The following is a 17,658-nucleotide window of genomic DNA, read 5'->3' on the forward strand; positions in this document are numbered from 1 at the left end:
ACGTTTTTGCACCGGGTTTAGGTTGAGCTAAAAACTATGTAGCACATTTGGAACTCAAAGTAAACGCGCAACCGAAATTTTTCAGAGCGCGCAATGTTCCCCACGCATTGCGTGATACGGTCGCACGACCGTTAAAGGATATAGCATCACAAGGTGTAAGTGAATGTGCGCAATGCCTCTTCCATTTCAGCTCCGCTTCCTCGCTTACGCCGTAAAGGTGTTCCGTTCGTCTGGACGACGGAATGCGAACGCGCCTTTCGCCAGTTGAAATCGGCGTTGCTTTCTAATACGTGCCTTACGCCATTCGATCCCCAGAAACCCCTTTTGTTGATGGTAGATGCATCTGATTTCGGGATCGGTGTTGTGCTTGCGCACAAAGTTGGCTCCCATGATCGCCCTATTGCCTTTGCGTCCAAATTGCTCTCGTCTGCGCAAAGAAATTATTCACAGATAGAGAAAGAAGCTTTGGCTCTCGTGTTTGGTGTTACTAAGTTCCATGATTTCTTGTATGGTCGTCACTTTACCATCATCACAGACCACAAACCTTTGACATCGCTTTTTCATCCGACCAAGCCTGTACCTCCACGTACAGCGCAGAAATTCATTCGCTGGTCTATTTTCCTCTCGCAGTACCGCTACGATATCTTGTATCGGTCCACTGCTAAGCACGGAAACGCCGATGCGTTGTCCCGTTTGCCTGTTGCTGAGGATAAAGCGTTCGATTCTTCCGAACTTGCTTGCATGTTCATTGATTCGGAAACCGATGAAGTGGTCGAATCGTTTCCGATTGATTTTCGTCGTGTCGCTACAGCCACAGCTGCTGACCCTGTCCTTGCTACTGTTTTACGTTTTGTTGCTACGCAATGGCCTTTGTCAAAGTCTCGGATCGAGGATCCGTTGGTTCGCCGATTTTTTGCTCACAAGGAGAGACTTTTTGTTCGACGTGGTGTTTTGTTGTTGCGTTCTGATAATGATCAGTCCAGAGTCGTGGTCCCACGTTCGTTACAGTCCTCTGTTTTACGGCTTCTTCACCAAGGACATTGGGGTATAGTGCGAACGAAACAACTTGCTCGTCAGCACTGTACTTGGTTCGGAATCGATGCTGCGATTACGAATATGTGTTCTTCGTGCCCGGCGTGTGCCGACCAACAGTCCGCACCGCCGCGGAAAGTCTTTGCGTGGCCAAAAGCCACTTCCCCTTGGCAACGCTTGCACATTGATTTTGCTGGTCCATTCTGGAATGCTCGATGGTTGGTTCTGGTCGACGCCTTCAGTAATTTTCCTTTTGTTGTCCGGATGTCTTCCACGACGTCCTCCGCCACCATCCAAGCGTTGTCTGCTATTTTTTGCATTGAAGGTCTGCCGCAGACTATTGTTTCCGACAATGGCCCACAATTCATGTCCGCAGAATTTCAGTCATTCTGCCAGGCCAATGGTATTCAACATCTGACATCCGCGCCGTTTTCGCCTCAGTCTAACGGTGCCGCTGAACGATTGGTCCGGACTTTCAAGTCACAGATGTTGAAATTGAAAGAGTCGCATTCTCGGGAGGACGCATTGTTGCTCTTTTTGTCTTCGTATCGCTCTCAGCCCCGAGATGGTCGCTCGCCGGCTGAGTTGCTCCACGGTCGTCCTCATCGCACCTTGATGTCTTTGCTGCATCCGCCGCATCAGGTTCCTGTGCAGCGGCAGACTCCTGCTTTTGCTCCAGGCGACGTTGTTTTCTATCGTAACTATTGCGGTTCACAGCGTTGGCTCGCAGGGCGCATTCTTCGCTGCCTCGGCCGCGCGATGTATTTGGTTTTGGGGGCCTCTGGTGAGGTGCGTCGGCATCTCAATCAGCTGCGCCTCTGTCGTCGCTCGGGTTCTGCCGCTCCCCGTCTGCTTTCAGCGACGGTGCCGTCCGGTCAGCGCCCTGGGGACCCATCTACTGGCTCGCCTCATCCCCAGGTGTTACCGACGATGCCTTCCATTTTGCCCCATGGCGACGCGCCGCCGCCGCCGCAGCAGCAGCAGCCGCCGCCGCCGCCGCTTGTTCTCCCGCCGGCGCCGCCCGCATTCGACGCTTCGTTGCAGCCGCCAAGCGCCTCCCAGGGTCACGCGCCGCCGCGATCGCTTCCCGTGACCAGCTGTCCTCCGCCATGGAACTCCCGCCCGCTCCGGACCACATGACGTCATCGCGCGTCGGCTACCCCGACGCAATGGAGGTTGATCCTTCGGTCCCTCCTGTCTCTTTACGGGCGCATACACCGCATGTTGACGTGCACCCTGGGCTAGTTTTTCAGGCGTTTCCTAGCTCCCCTCGGACCGAATGGCCGGGTGCGGGTGGCACAGCCTCGCCTGTTGTTAGGCTCCCCACCTCATCGCATACGTCAACATGTGGTCCTCCCCACGGCGGGCGGAAGCCTTATCACACGACCGTTCGCCGATTTGCGGGGGAGGAATGTGGTGTCACCGCCAGACACCACACTTGCTAGGTGGTAGCTTAAATCGGCCGCGGTCCATTTAGTACATGTCGGACCCGCGTGTCGCCACTGTGTAATCGCAGACCTAGCGCCACCAGCAAGGCAGGTCTCGTGATACGAGAGAGCACTCGCCCCAGTTGTACGAGGAGATTGCTAGCGACCATACGGACGAAGCCTTCCTCTCATTTGCCGAGAGCCAGTTAGAATAGCCTTCTGCTAAGTCCATGGCTACGACCTAGCAAGGCGCCATTAGCCTTACCTACTTTGAGAGTTATAGTATAAATGTCTCAAGAAGAATGCTGTAGTCATCAAATAATAAAGTTAAGTATAAAGCAGCTACGTACTTTTCTTGCTACCATTCAATAGTTATCCTGTTCCAGAATTGACGCCCGTCGGCGTGAGTGTGTACGCGTGCCTTTCTATCGGCTACCCGTCACTGTGGACTGGCTGCCTTGTCAGTCCACTTCAGTCTCCATACCTGTAGACATCCATCCGCTCGATATTATCTGAAACTCGACTCGTCCGACCAGGCAAGATTTTAACCAGCCATCAACAGTCCAATGTTAGTGTTGCCGGGCTAGGCATAAAGTTCTGTGTCGTGTAGTCATCAAGGGTACACGACTGGGCTTTTGGCTCCGTAAGTCCATACCGATGAAGCAATTTGCGGAAGGCTTGCACTTCTGTCACGTTGAGCGATTCTCTTCAGTCGTTGTTGGTCCCTTTCCTGCAGGATCTTTTTCCGGCCTCAGTGACGTCGGAGATTTGGTGTTTTACTGGACTGCTAATATTCACGGTACACTCGTGAAAGGGTCGTATGGGAAAATCCCCACTTCATCGCTACCTCGGAGATGCTGTGTCCAATCGCTTGTGCGCCGAGTACAACACCACATTGAAACTGACTTAAATCTTCATAACCTGCCATTGTAACAGCAGTAACCGATCTCACAACTGCAACACTTGTAGTCTTATATAGGCTTTGCCGACGGCAGTGCCGTATTCTGCCCGTTTACATATCACTGTATTTGAATAAGCGTGCCTACACCAGTTTCTTTGGCGCTTGAGTGTGTGTGTGTGTGTGTGTGTGTGTCATCCAGAAATACTGCAGACATTCCTGCGACAAGTGTGTTCCTTATTAGAAGGCAGCCATTTTATGACATTGTCAACTGTGGCAACATCTGATTTTCCAGCACTTTAGCACAACTTATCTCCTGAAACATGAGAATTTTGCATATTTCTTTCACATTGTACAGCAATTAAGATGCATCTTTTGTGGTAAACGAGAGTAATTTCGAAAGACACCACATACAGATCAGAATCACACTACTGAAAACCCTGCAGTGCATTGCTTCCGGGCTAATTACTAACGTTCATAATATTCGTACATTTTGCTTTAGACCATGCGATCGCTCATGTCACGTTCAAATAAACAATGTATCCTGAGCTATGATTTGCTGACAAGCAGACCGGGAAGTCTTTACATTAAGTGCAAAAAGTATTCGTCTAGCTGCATATTTTTTAGTCTTTGGCACGTGAAAAAAAAAAAGCGAAGATAATATCTGAAGAGCGGAATTCTGTGGAAATTACATCAGCAAGTCATTTTTATTGATAAGCATGGAACAAAATAGGTTCGTACAGATAAAGTTTACAAGTGTTTCTTCGCCACCTGAATACGCCTAAAATTCGCGCCCAGGGACGAGACCTTAACGCTGCCCCATGGCGCACGCCAGCGTCAACCGCGCGCAACCACGATACGGTACGTCTGCCACCTGTTTCGAGCGGCGCCCAGACACTGCACTTTGAAACATGGGCGGTAAGGGTAGGGGTTTGTGAGACTTGCACGGACAGGGAACGTTTTGATAGCTGCACGGAGCCCAGGGAGCTGTTAAGTAACGGACAGTGTGTTCAATCTGGGTAAGGCCTAAGTCCATTTCCTGCACGAAGTTCGCCCTCCCTGCACCAGTTCGTAGTGTGTGTGTGTGTGTGTGTGTGTGTGTGTGTGTCCCTCAGTTCAGTACTGCAGCTGACCTCTGACTACCAGGTAGTGTTACGTGTTTCAATGCTGAGATAACAACTGACCGAGACCACCAAAGGGAAGTCTTTACTGATTTTGTGGTGTCACCGCCAGACACCACACTTGCTAGGTGGTAGATTAAATCGGCCGCGGTCCATTTAGTACATGTCGGACCCGCGTGTCGCCACTGTGTGATCGCAGACCTAGCGCCACCACAAGGCAGGTCTCGTGATACGAACAAGCACTCGCCCCAGTTGGACGGACGACCTAGCTAGCGACTAGATGTACGAAGCCTTTCTCTCTCATTAGCCGAGAGACAGAATAGCCTTCAGCTAAGTTAATGGCTACCAACTAGCAAGGCGCCATTAGCCTTACAGTAATTGTAATTAAAGTCTCCTGTGTATCGTCAAGAGTGACGTACCACAATGATTGATTAAAGATAAGTATTAATCCAGCTACGTACTTTTCTTCATAGCATTAATTACGTAGCCTGTTCCAGACTTGACGCCCGTCGGCGTGTGTGTACGCGTGCCTATCCTACCGGCTACTTCAAGTGGCGTAACAGTCTTGTTACGTCACAACAGATTTACAACGGGCAACAGTATCTGGTGGATCATACGAACAACAAAGCCCCTTACAGGCGTTGTGTAAAGTTTAAAAAGAGCAAATGGAAACGAATACTACTCTCAAGAAAATAACAGCTTTAGCGGAAAGTAGACATGCTTGTATTCAAGATGAAGCAGTAAATTAAGTACGAAAACATTTCGTCAGCGAAAAAAAGCGGGCAAAAGAAACAGACGCGCCAGCTTCATCAGTTTACGTCTAAGCTTTTCAATCGAGGCTACGACTCCATAGCATCGTTACCCTCGAGCAGAAATGCGAACCGATCGCTACCATTGAATTAAGCGAAAATATGAGGACTGTACAAGATCTCATATTCTGGAGGAATATTTTTCCAGAAAATAATTTACTGGTGAATGTTGGCGATAAAATAACAGACACTGCTGTTTGCCACTGAAAATGGAAAAGTGTGTTTATTGAACTGCAAATCATTCCATTTAGATGGAACGTTCAAAGTTCGAGCAAGCAGTTTGGACAGTTGATTATACTCTACGCTGACCTTAATTGTTCTAGGGATAAAACAAACACCATTCAACTTGTTTATGCTTTGCCGCCAAATAAAAAGCGAGAGACATATGAATGGTTTTTTAAAGTATTAAAACTAATCCTGCACCTCTGCTGGAATTAGCAGCTGCCATCGCGTAAGCAGCTTACAGTTTGTTCCCCGGAACAGAGATTACTCGTTGCGATTTTCGTTTTAATGAATGTTTGTCGGAACAAGCTCAGTATTGAGGCCTCATTCCAGTCTATAAGGAAAGCGAGGAAATACGATGTCACATAAGAATGTTTACTACTCTATGAGATCTTCCTCTGGAAATGTTGAATGATGGTTGGTCGTGTATTCAGGACAGAATGCCGGAAAATCTAAAGCTTCAGGAGTTTTACAACTATTTTGTGGACCAGTGACTCGATAGCGAACATATGCCAAGGGAGATGTAGGGCTGCAGTGGAAGGCGGCATCGCAGTAACAGCGTCTCAAAAGGATGGAAAAGAGGAATAAGTACATCAGTATCGAACGCTCATCTGAATGTTTACTCATAAGTGAAAAATCTTCCAGAAGATGCAGAATACCACGGCCACCAGTTTGACCGACTGATCTTAAATTTTGATGGAAAAAGAAAAAAGAAAAGCGTCAGCAACGAAGACTGACGAAACGGTTGCAGAGGCCAAAGGAACTCCAAACGGATGGAAACTTTAAATGATTTCTGACTTGTGGCCTACGCACGGAATTTGCAATGACGGAGAAAATGTCGGAATCATTGGAAAAAATTGTAAATGTTGGAAAGGAGTTTACTTGTTTGCAACCTTGTAAATACAAGTACTTAATAGGGGACGAAAAAAGACTACCCCCTCCTAGCTTTCCCTCTAAACAACACAAAATCGACTACATGTCTCTTGAAATTTGTAAAATATTCTCTAATGAAGACTGACAAGACTATCTCTAGGACCAAGTCGTTTCTAGGCAATAATCGCAGCACTCGCCTTGAGAGGGTCTTTTGAATCTAAATCTGTAGGGTCAGACACCGAATAAAAAGTCTTTACAGTGAAAACTTCAGCAAAAGACTTGGAATTAAATCCATACCCCCTCCCTCTGTTAGAAGATGAGCAAACCTGCATGAAACTGGTGAGGACGAAATAATCATAAAAAAGCGCCAGGTCGCAGTTTTGCAGCCTTCCCACACTTGCTGAAGCTAGTTTCCAGTAACACACGTCGTCGACTACAGAAGGCCTGTTCAGGATGTGGTTAGGCGCTCGCTCGCCGCAAAATGGGACGACCAGACGATGTTACGTAGCGCATCTTTTGCTTGTGATTTTTGACTTATGGCGTTGAGGGTAAGTGTTTTTTTTTTTTGCTTATGTATTTTCACTTTAATTCCTTTTCCACAATTTTTGCTATATTAACTGTTAAATCATTCGCTTCAGTCCGGAACCGCGCTGCTTGTACGGTCGCAGCATCGAATCCTGCCTAGGGCATGGATGTGTGTGATGTCCTTAGGTCAGTTAGGTTTAAGTACCGTAGTTCTAAGTCTAGGGGACTAATGAGCTAAGTTGTTAACTCCCATAGTGCTTAGAGCCATTTTTCTCAGTTCAAAAAAATGGTTCAAATGGATCTGAGCACTATGGGACTTAACATCTATGGTCATCAGTCCCCTAGAACTTAGAACTACTTAAACCTAACTAACCTAAGGACAGCACACAACATCCAGTCATCACGAGGCAGAGAAAATCCCTGACCCCGCCGGGAATCGAACCTGGGAACCCGGGCGTGGGAAGCGAGAACGCTACCACACGACCACGAGCTGCGGTTCATTTCGCTTTCTAGTTCACAGGCTTGCCATATCAATTGCTACTTTTGTAGTGGCTATTACGAGTATGTGTTTTAAGGAATTTGTGTAATTGCAAGTAAACGATGCAACTGCAGTAAAAATCTGATAAAGGAAGTTTTACGGTTATAATCAACCTCAATGACCACAAGGTTTTGATATTTTTCGAAGCTAACAACATCACAGAAGTACCAAATAAACCAACAAATATACACCATAACTAAAGAAAAGTACTAAACATTGTAATGCAATACTAACGGAATACGAAAAGAAATCATGTACTTTAATGAACCCAAGCACACTAACGTTATGTGCTCAACCGAAGGTACATAAATTCGACGCAAACCCGCTCGACTGTCAATTTGATAAATAGCCCAATATATTTCATAAGAAAAAAGTGAACAAACTACTAACAGAGCTGTATGCATATAACAAGAAATATACCGGTACCACCAAAAATTCTCATACTTTTGCAAAAGCAATAAAAGACACGCAGATTTCACCTAATGTGAAATTTATCCCTTTTCACTTTGCAACTATGCCAAGATACCAGTACAGGAAACAATACGAATTATGGAACAAAATCTATTACAGCAGAGGAAATCTACTGTAGAAACTTATGAAATCACGGATCCCTTTAAAACGACTTTGTGAAAAATTTATTCTGAATGAAATGGAAAGATCTGCACTCAAGCATTGGAGTAGCTATAGGAAATTGTGTAGGTGGCACAACTGTGAACATTTTTCTCAACACATTAGAAGAAAACGTTTTCCGCTAACAGTGGCCAGTACTTAATAAGATCGTTTACTATTATAGATATGTTTATGACACACTAATGTTCATTGATGGAAACAATACAGACAATATTATCCTGAAGTTACTGAACATCCTCCATCCCAATACCAAGTTTACTGTGGAATTGGAAATGGACAATTTAGTAAACTATCTTGACCTAAAAAATTAGCAATGACAATAATTGCCACACATTTGACATATACAGAAAACCGACCACCAGAGATAATGTAATAAATGCTAACTCTAAGCATCCCAAAACAGAACAGCATAGCTTTCTCCACTGCACGATTAATATAATTTACATCTAGAAAAACCAGCTATATAGAAGGAACTAAAAACACTGTTACATACCCCACAGAAATGATTTTGATCCAGATAAACTAACAAAAAAAAAAAAAAAAAAGAAGAAACCGAAACCCACCACGATACATAACAAATCTTACCAAAGGAACCTCAACAAAACATAGAATCTACATACTCACAATTTACTTAGGACGAATATCAAATAAAGATAAATTCACTATGTAAATCCAAAAACATAGAACTGGCTTTGCATACAAACAACAATGTTACATCGAAATTTCGTTCAAGTGCAACCAAAATCTCAGAAAATGCCACTTCTGGAATATACGAAACTAGCTGACGACTGCAACAGTTTCTATATTGGCCAAACCGCACGAAATTAATACCAGATTTAGAGAACACACTAGAAGCGGTAACAGTGATCCATCACGCTTCAGTTTCCACCTGAAAACTCAACACCACGAAGTGGAGCTGATTGAAGCTCTGTTAGAAATATTACACCAAATACTATGAACATTCTCTAAGAACTGAAAATTTATATTCTTACACGGAAATGTCCACACGAAACTCTAACTGAACACAGATTTTAAACAGAAATACTATCTAGAAAACTGACAAAACAGAACACGAAAAGACAGTCAAATGTTAAACAAAATGTACATGGACCATAGATAAACTTTAAAGGAAAATAAGTACACCGGTAGGTAACAATCTCCAGTAAACTGTTATTTACTTTGTAAACACACAATAAAGAACTGTCAAAACTGAATTGTCAAAATATCTGACAAACTTATTTTTACGTTTCGTAAGTACAAGATCTATTACACTTTATGAGACATGACAGAAAGACTAGTATATATGCTGTATGGTCGTCACTTCCAACTAGACGTTTAAGTACCAGTGCAAATGAATAAGCGAGTCAGCCACAGTTTATGTACAGTTACTCTTACTGATGTTATTTCGCAGGTCACTTGATAGCGGCAGTAAGCTGAAACAGACCTGTCGTGAAAAGTATTTAAAAAACCAACCTTATTGCAGCTAGTTTGGAGCATTAATATGTATAATGTCTTATACCTACTAAATATAAATTTTTGTATTTAAATTTCGTTCTAAAACAGCAGTCATCATAAGGCTGCCCCCATTCTTTGCATCTTCAAAATGTTAAAAGAGACGTTGAATTTCACTGTCGGTAATCATTACGCTGAATCCTAGTGACTCAATAATACAACAGACCTAAAACTAAAATTCACCACGGGACGTGATGACGGGCCCCCTGAAGCGACACGCGGTTGGCCGCTGCTCTTGTGAGCGCGGGCCAGGTCCGCGCAGAGCCGCTGGACGCGTCAGCCTGTGCGCCTGTTGCTGTGGAGAGCCAGCCAGTGTGTCGCTCCGGGCAAGTGTCGCAACCCCGAGGAGAGCGACACGACCGTGACTCAGAGAGAACGTTTCACACCTGCATAAACACTGCTAAGGTAATCGGCAGACCTACATCGACGGATAAGTTGGTAACAGATCGCCTCTGCATACCGAAACATTGAGAAACTCAGCCAGCGACCGGACACCCTTGCTCACTGACCGATGAAGGTGTCAGGCTTACCGCGAGGGAAATCAAAATTTTAAAATCAGCGTGCCTAATATATCTGAGGAGTTAACAGCAGAGGCACGAAACAGTATGTGCCAACAGAGAAGTAGAGATATAATGACCAGATAGCTCGAAAGACATGGGTTTCAGCATAATCTGAAGAAATGTCTTTATTTTGCTTGGAAACAAGAATTGAAGAAGGTGAACTTCTGAAATACTTATATTTTGTGGCGAAGTAAATATAGCTCAAACAGATTGGGTGGCAAGCAAATAGGGTGGCGTACGAAAACACAGATATTGTCAAGGAAGCTTGTACCCACTGCGAAACATGGTGGGGGTTCCCTGACGGTGTGGTTGCTGCAGGCAGTGGAAACTATACTTTATAGAAGGTACAATGGATCAAAACATGTTTACATACATCTTGAAAGAATATACTGCAACTCCACATTTCTTCTCAGGACACAGACACTACCACTGAACACTTTTGGAAACTGCTTGAAGGAAACATTAGCAAAAGACAAATGTCTGACAAGGAAGACGTAAAACAAGCTCTTCAAGAAGAACAGGACAAAATTCCATTCTACAGGCAGCAAACAGTAACAACTACAAAGTAAAACACCACAAATAATACTTTTTTTAAGTTTAAAGATTGTTTCCAGGGCAGTACAGACGCGTCCGATTCCATTCGTCTGTTTTGACCCATGACGTCACCAATATGGCGGAAACGACCATTCTCAACGTCTACAATACAGCGCGTACGATCTCGTTACATAAACACGACAACAGACACGAAAATACATATAAAACCAACAAACACATCTCCCTCCAAAAATATAATCAAACTAAAGGGACCAGCACGAAAAACTGGGGGTTTTTGGGTGGGGACAAACTAATTATAAACACATACACACAATACGATCCCACACAAAAACACCACAAAATTCCCAAATTCCGCTACACTTACAATATCGACAGGAATCGGTCGCTTCCCTACATAGCTCAACCGCAATTGTCGATACCACAAAATAAAAAAAAAAACAACTATTCCAAAGGTTATAATCACACCACAACTGTCAATACCACAAAACCAACACCTAAAACAACAGAAGTGGGAATCAGACACTTCCCTTGACCTATATAGGTCAACAGCAGCTCACGATACCAAAAGACATACATAACTACGACACATTGGAATCTGACACTTCCCTTGACCTGTATAGCTCAAATAAAACTGACTAGAAAAAAAAATTGAAATTGAGTACTTCCCCAACGATACATAAATCAACAACAAGTGCCGACACCAAATCATCAACCACCAACACATGCAGCCAATATCATTGACCCAACAATACATAAAACCCCACAAAACATAACACGCGCACAATAGAAAAAAAAAAAAACGATTACCCACCACAAAAAAGCTCCAACGCTATACACTAGGTCAGCTACCCCAATCACACACACACATTCACACAGAGACATACACAAACAAACAAACAAACGAACACAACCAAAACAAACCCCCAACTCGCAAATTCTGCTTGCATGCTCTGCATTTCACTATCTCAGCCACAAGCCCAAAAAGTTGCAGAAACTTAATGACGGACAACATGTCGTCCTCCATTTCAGCCCGCATACGTGCACTATCAAATTTAGAAGTCATATCCATACCTAACAAAAGAAGCTGCAAACTGAATTAAACGACTTACCGCGCGACCAAAAGCAAACCAATAACATCAAACGACACCACAAGAACATAAACACAACGGAAACTTAACTCACTGAAACTAATTTTCGTTCTTGTATAAGAGCCACAGTTCAAGCACCGACACCCAAATGAGCAAACCACATAACGCGCGGACCATACACACACCCACAGAGGACACCACCAACCGCACAAGACGACGTCTACAAAGACAACACACTCAAACTAACCTCCGCGCCGTCATGACGTCACACCACAACACCCTTACGTCATGGGTCAAAGTCGACGGGTGGGATCGGACGCCTTCGTTGACCCGTTTCCAGGCTCTTGAGTGGACGAATAATTTATTAACTAGCTTTAGCATGAAATTTTATTATTTTATTAACTTGGTTATCGCTACGAACGTATTCTGTTCCTTGTTTTTCAGTAAAATCTTTTATTGAAGTGTCCGCCTGGTAGGTGAGTGGTCTGGGCGACGGAATGTCATAGGTAACGGCCTGGGTTCGATTCCCTGCTGGGTCGGAGATTTTCTCCGCTCATTCACTGGGTGTTGTATTTTCCTAATCATTATTTCATTACCGTCCACAAGCAAGTCGCCGACGTGGCGTCAACTCTAAAGACTTGCCCCAGGTGACCGATCTACACGACGGGAGGCCCTAGCCACACGGCATTTACATTTACATTTATTGAGCTACTGTCCTTTCCGCAGCATTGGCTCTTCAGATCTTGTATTCACTTCTTTTCACATTACATAACCTTACTTTTTTTAAAATATACAGCTAGATTGAGTACGTCTTGGAGTCACTGTACGCTGGTCCGTGTGCTTGCGAAGCTACTATGCCGTATTTCATACTTCTGCATTCGCACTTACATATTACGACAATGTGCAGTTTAACTGATACACCACGTTAAGGACGCCTTCAAGATAAGTCAGAGTTCTACGTTTCCTTACGCTAGTGTCGGGAAACGGGATGTCAGAGGCTGCCCATGTTTCAAGAACCATGGCTTGGAATCACTAGTACTGCTGACGTCTCGTAAGATTAGTATTTGGCTAAGCAAAATCTGCTCAAACGTATTTAACAAATGCCTCTATCAATTTTATAATTCCGACAGATTTCAGTCCTCTAATGGAAACTAATAACAGGAGCCAAGTCAGTTCATAGAGTTCTCGCAATGGAAATGAACGTGGCGTTTTGGGCTCAAGACGTTTCTATCGTCGGTAAAGGGGACACACAAATTTATGCTGCACTTCCATCGTGACATTTTAACATCGAGGGCACAACTTCGTAAGCGATAGCGTCGTGTCCACTAACATTCGCTGTTTTGCAACGAAATATACGACAAACGCACAGTCACGACTGCAACAACCTGCCTGCACAACACGCCACACGGAAACCGACGCCGTTCAGGTGGACCTAACATGAGCTGCGTGACGATACGTCACGCTTTCCTGTCACGCAGATTTGAGTACAGCAAGAGCCTGACAAGCGATGCAAGGTTTATAATGCCGCCTCATCCGTTTACTTACATCAGCAAATCACACAACATAACATTCTACGTCACAGAGCCATGTGACAGAGTCCAGAAAAGGCAAAAAGATCGTAAGGTCGGGTTGTAACCGTATATTTGTTTACGTTTAGGCACAACTAAATCCGAGAATCCAGCTTAATTGTTCTGCTTCTCTTTACAACAATTTAATTTGAGGGTGTCCGTTCACTGTTATGTTCGTATTTCCCAAAAGTGGCGTAAATCTTAATTTGTTTGATATAGAATCTTTCGCACTAGTGGGTTCTTTACGTGCAGTTTGCGTACAATGAAGTTACATTTTATTCTGATTAAGATAATTTAGCGAATACTACAGTTGAGCGAGTGCTTAATTATTGTTGCAAGCGGTAATACCATTTCACGTTATATCACACAGCTAAAGCGCTAACCTGTAGGCCTAATTCTTGCTGCTCGTAAGTAACAAAACTTCGTGTAGCGAAACGTGTGGTAAGTGATTTAATTCTATTTTTAAGCATGTAATCTGTTGCCAGGCGTGACAAGTGTGGATGGATACTCCTCAGTGGAAATCACTTAGAATAATTAATGATTAGAGGGCAAATTCTTTTAGGAATAGTGTACAGTAGATGGCACGGGATGTAATTTATTGTGAACCAAATGCTAACAAAAAAATTTAATGTATTCCATGTTAAACTCATATTATTTGAAAACAGCTCTCTACACAAGCTAATCAGAAAGGATACTAAACAGCCATGTAAGAATTCAAGGATCACTACAGCAGTCAAAGTACACTCCTGGAAATGGAAAAAAGAACACATTGACACCGGTGTGTCAGACCCACCATACTTGCTCCGGACACTGCGAGAGGGCTGTACAAGCAATGATCACACGCACGGCACAGCGGACACACCAGGAACCGCGGTGTTGGCCGTCGAATGGCGCTAGCTGCGCAGCATTTGTGCACCGCCGCCGTCAGTGTCAGCCAGTTTGCCGTGGCATACGGAGCTCCATCGCAGTCTTTAACACTGGTAGCATGCCGCGACAGCGTGGACGTGAACCGTATGTGCAGTTGACGGACTTTGAGCGAGGGCGTATAGTGGGCATGCGGGAGGCCGGGTGGACGTACCGCCGAATTGCTCAACACGTGGGGCGTGAGGTCTCCACAGTACATCGATGTTGTCGCCAGTGGTCGGCGGAAGGTGCACGTGCCCGTCGACCTGGGACCGGACCGCAGCGACGCACGGATGCACGCCAAGACCGTAGGATCCTACGCAGTGCCGTAGGGGACCGCACCGCCACTTCCCAGCAAATTAGGGACACTGTTGCTCCTGGGGTATCGGCGAGGACCATTCGCAACCGTCTCCATGAAGCTGGGCTACGGTCCCGCACACCGTTAGGCCGTCTTCCGCTCACGCCCCAACATCGTGCAGCCCGCCTCCAGTGGTGTCGCGACAGGCGTGAATGGAGGGACGAATGGAGACGTGTCGTCTTCAGCGATGAGAGTCGCTTCTGCCTTGGTGCCAATGATGGTCGTATGCGTGTTTGGCGCCGTGCAGGTGAGCGCCACAATCAGGACCGCATACGACCGAGGCACACAGGGCCAACACCCGGCATCATGGTGTGGGGAGCGATCTCCTACACTGGCCGTACACCACTGGTGATCGTCGAGGGGACACTGAATAGTGCACGGTACATCCAAACCGTCATCGAACCCATCGTTCTACCATTCCTAGACCGGCAAGGGAACTTGCTGTTCCAACAGGACAATGCACGTCCGCATGTATCCCGTGCCACCCAACGTGCTCTAGAAGGTGTAAGTCAACTACCCTGGCCAGCAAGATCTCCGGATCTGTCCCCCATTGAGCATGTTTGGGACTGGATGAAGCGTCGTCTCACGCGGTCTGCACGTCCAGCACGAACGCTGGTCCAACTGAGGCGCCAGGTGGAAATGGCATGGCAAGCCGTTCCACAGGACTACATCCAGCATCTCTACGATCGTCTCCATGGGAGAATAGCAGCCTGCATTGCTGCGAAAGGTGGATATACACTGTACTAGTGCCGACATTGTGCATGCTCTGTTGCCTGTGTCTATGTGCCTGTGGTTCTGTCAGTGTGATCATGTGATGTATCTGACCCCAGGAATGTGTCAATAAAGTTTCCGCTTCCTGGGACAATGAATTCACGGTGTTCTTATTTCAATTTCCAGGAGTGTATCTTATGAAAGGAAATGGAAACATATCTTTTTGCAAGAACAAGTAGGAATCCTGAGTAGTTGCACACTCTGAAGATACTTAAAATTACTAAGTAAGGTTATTAAAAAATCAAAGAACATGTACATAATGTTAGAAATCAGTATTTCTGACACCAGACCCAAGACTATGGAATTTAATGATATGACAGACAGGGTAACCAGCCATAAACAAACATCACTATTTAAACGAATGAAAGGGCTATAAATGAGTCACTGGTAGCAAATGCATTTAATAATCATTTCTTATATATAATAGAGACGGGTGGGGCAGACAGTTAAAGAGCAAACTCAGAGCAGTTTCTTGAAAACATAACTTCCATAAAATTCAATCATATGAATGTATCCCAGCTTCGCCTTCTGAAATTAATAAAATTACACATCGTCTGAAAAATAAACACTCTTCTGATTTTGATGGTGTTTCCAGCAGAGTATTAATTTTTTTCCCATTTAATAAGTGCAGTCTTATACGAAGTATGCAATGCATCACCAGCTCCAGACCATTTTTTCGAGCGACTGAAATCTGCAGTTGTTAAACCTCTGTTGGAGGAAGGTAATAAGACAGATGTCACCAACTACCAACCTTTTTCATGGCTCATAATCTCCAAAATTTTTGAGAAGATGATGTATTCTAAGATATCATCTTACCTTAGCGCCAATAGTATCCTTTTCAAATCACAGTTTGGGTTCCAACAAGGCTCCTTTACTGAGAATGCCATTTACAAGTTCACTCACCAGATTTTACAAACATTAAATAACAAAACTTTGCCAATTGGTATTTTCTGCGATCCCTCTAAGGAATTTGACTGCGTGGATCACAGTATTCTCCTAGATAATTTAAAGTCTTATGGGACTGATGGTATAGGCTACCAATGGCTAATATACCTAAGCAAAAGAATGCAGAAAGCTGTACTTCGTAACTCAAACAATATAGTCCAGGGAAAGAATTCTGACTGGGAAGGAATCACTTATTGGGTTCCCCAAGGTTCAGTCTTATACCCCTACTATTTCTAATATATGTAAATGATCGTCTATCGAGTATACAACAACGAGAATTGGTTCTTTTTTGCAGATGACATTAGTATTGTAATCAATCCAAGCACACATACAGAAACAAAAGAAATAGTAGACGAAGTCCTCAAAATTATTAACGGCTGGTTTTCTGCAAGTGACAGAAGATATTCAGCTTCGCACATCTAGAGGTAGTACAGCAATGACGAGTAACATGGCGAGAAAATATACTGTATATAGGAAGAGAATTTCAAAATTCTTAGGGACCCATACTGATGAGAACTTAAATTGGAAAAAAAGTTTTGGGACTCCGAAAACTTAGTTCAGCTACATTTGCACTTAGAATCACTGCAATCTTGGCAGGGGACAAACCAGCAAGTTGACATGTTTTGCATATTTTCATTCAATAATTTCCTGCAGAATAATGCTCTTGGCAACTCATCTTTGTTGTAAATAATTCACTAGAATTCAAAAGGAACAATGACGTACATAATTACAATACCAAAAGTAAAAATAACATTCCTACCCCACATTAAGTGTGGTGCACAATGCTGTAACAGAAACTTTTGATCACTTACGCAGTGATGTGAAACGTCAGATAGCAAAGTAAAATTTGATAATAAACTGATAAAGTTTGTCCTTACAACTTCTACTCTGTAGAAGAATTTCTATTACCGTAATGCATAAAAGGAGGGAGGTACGAATTACCAACTCGAGTCTGTATAATTTATTTTTTTTTAAATAAAAAGGCTATCAAATCTTCAGAATTTAACCTATATTCAAAGTAAGTTGCCATTTAAATGTGCAATGAATCGTTCCCCATGATTACGACATATCATGGAAAATGATCAATTGAACACGTAAGTAACAAAGTATATAGAGCGCTCTTTCATAACACACAAACATTACACAAACTTTTTGCGAAATCCCGAACTCCCAACGAAATTTTCGCCTCTCAACCTAACCAGGATATTGAGTAATGCCACAGATCATTCCTTCACAACCTAAATACTACAAAATTTTAAAAGTGTTGAAATAAAGATGAAGTGTCATTGTTATATGTAGCGATTGGGTAACAACCTGCAAAGA

At 44.0% G+C, this 17,658-nt stretch overlaps 1 protein-coding gene across 1 annotated transcript in view; it reads right to left on the reverse strand.

The window, feature by feature from the left end:
• Positions 1–17,658, reverse strand: part of LOC124553828 (serine/threonine-protein phosphatase 6 regulatory ankyrin repeat subunit C-like) — a 49,861-nt gene that overhangs the window by 31,871 nt on the left and 332 nt on the right. The gene's annotated exons all lie outside the window — the stretch shown is intronic.

This window comes from Schistocerca americana, chromosome 11 (genome assembly GCF_021461395.2).
Source record: "Schistocerca americana isolate TAMUIC-IGC-003095 chromosome 11, iqSchAmer2.1, whole genome shotgun sequence".
In the NCBI taxonomy this organism is placed as follows: domain Eukaryota; kingdom Metazoa; phylum Arthropoda; class Insecta; order Orthoptera; family Acrididae; genus Schistocerca; species Schistocerca americana.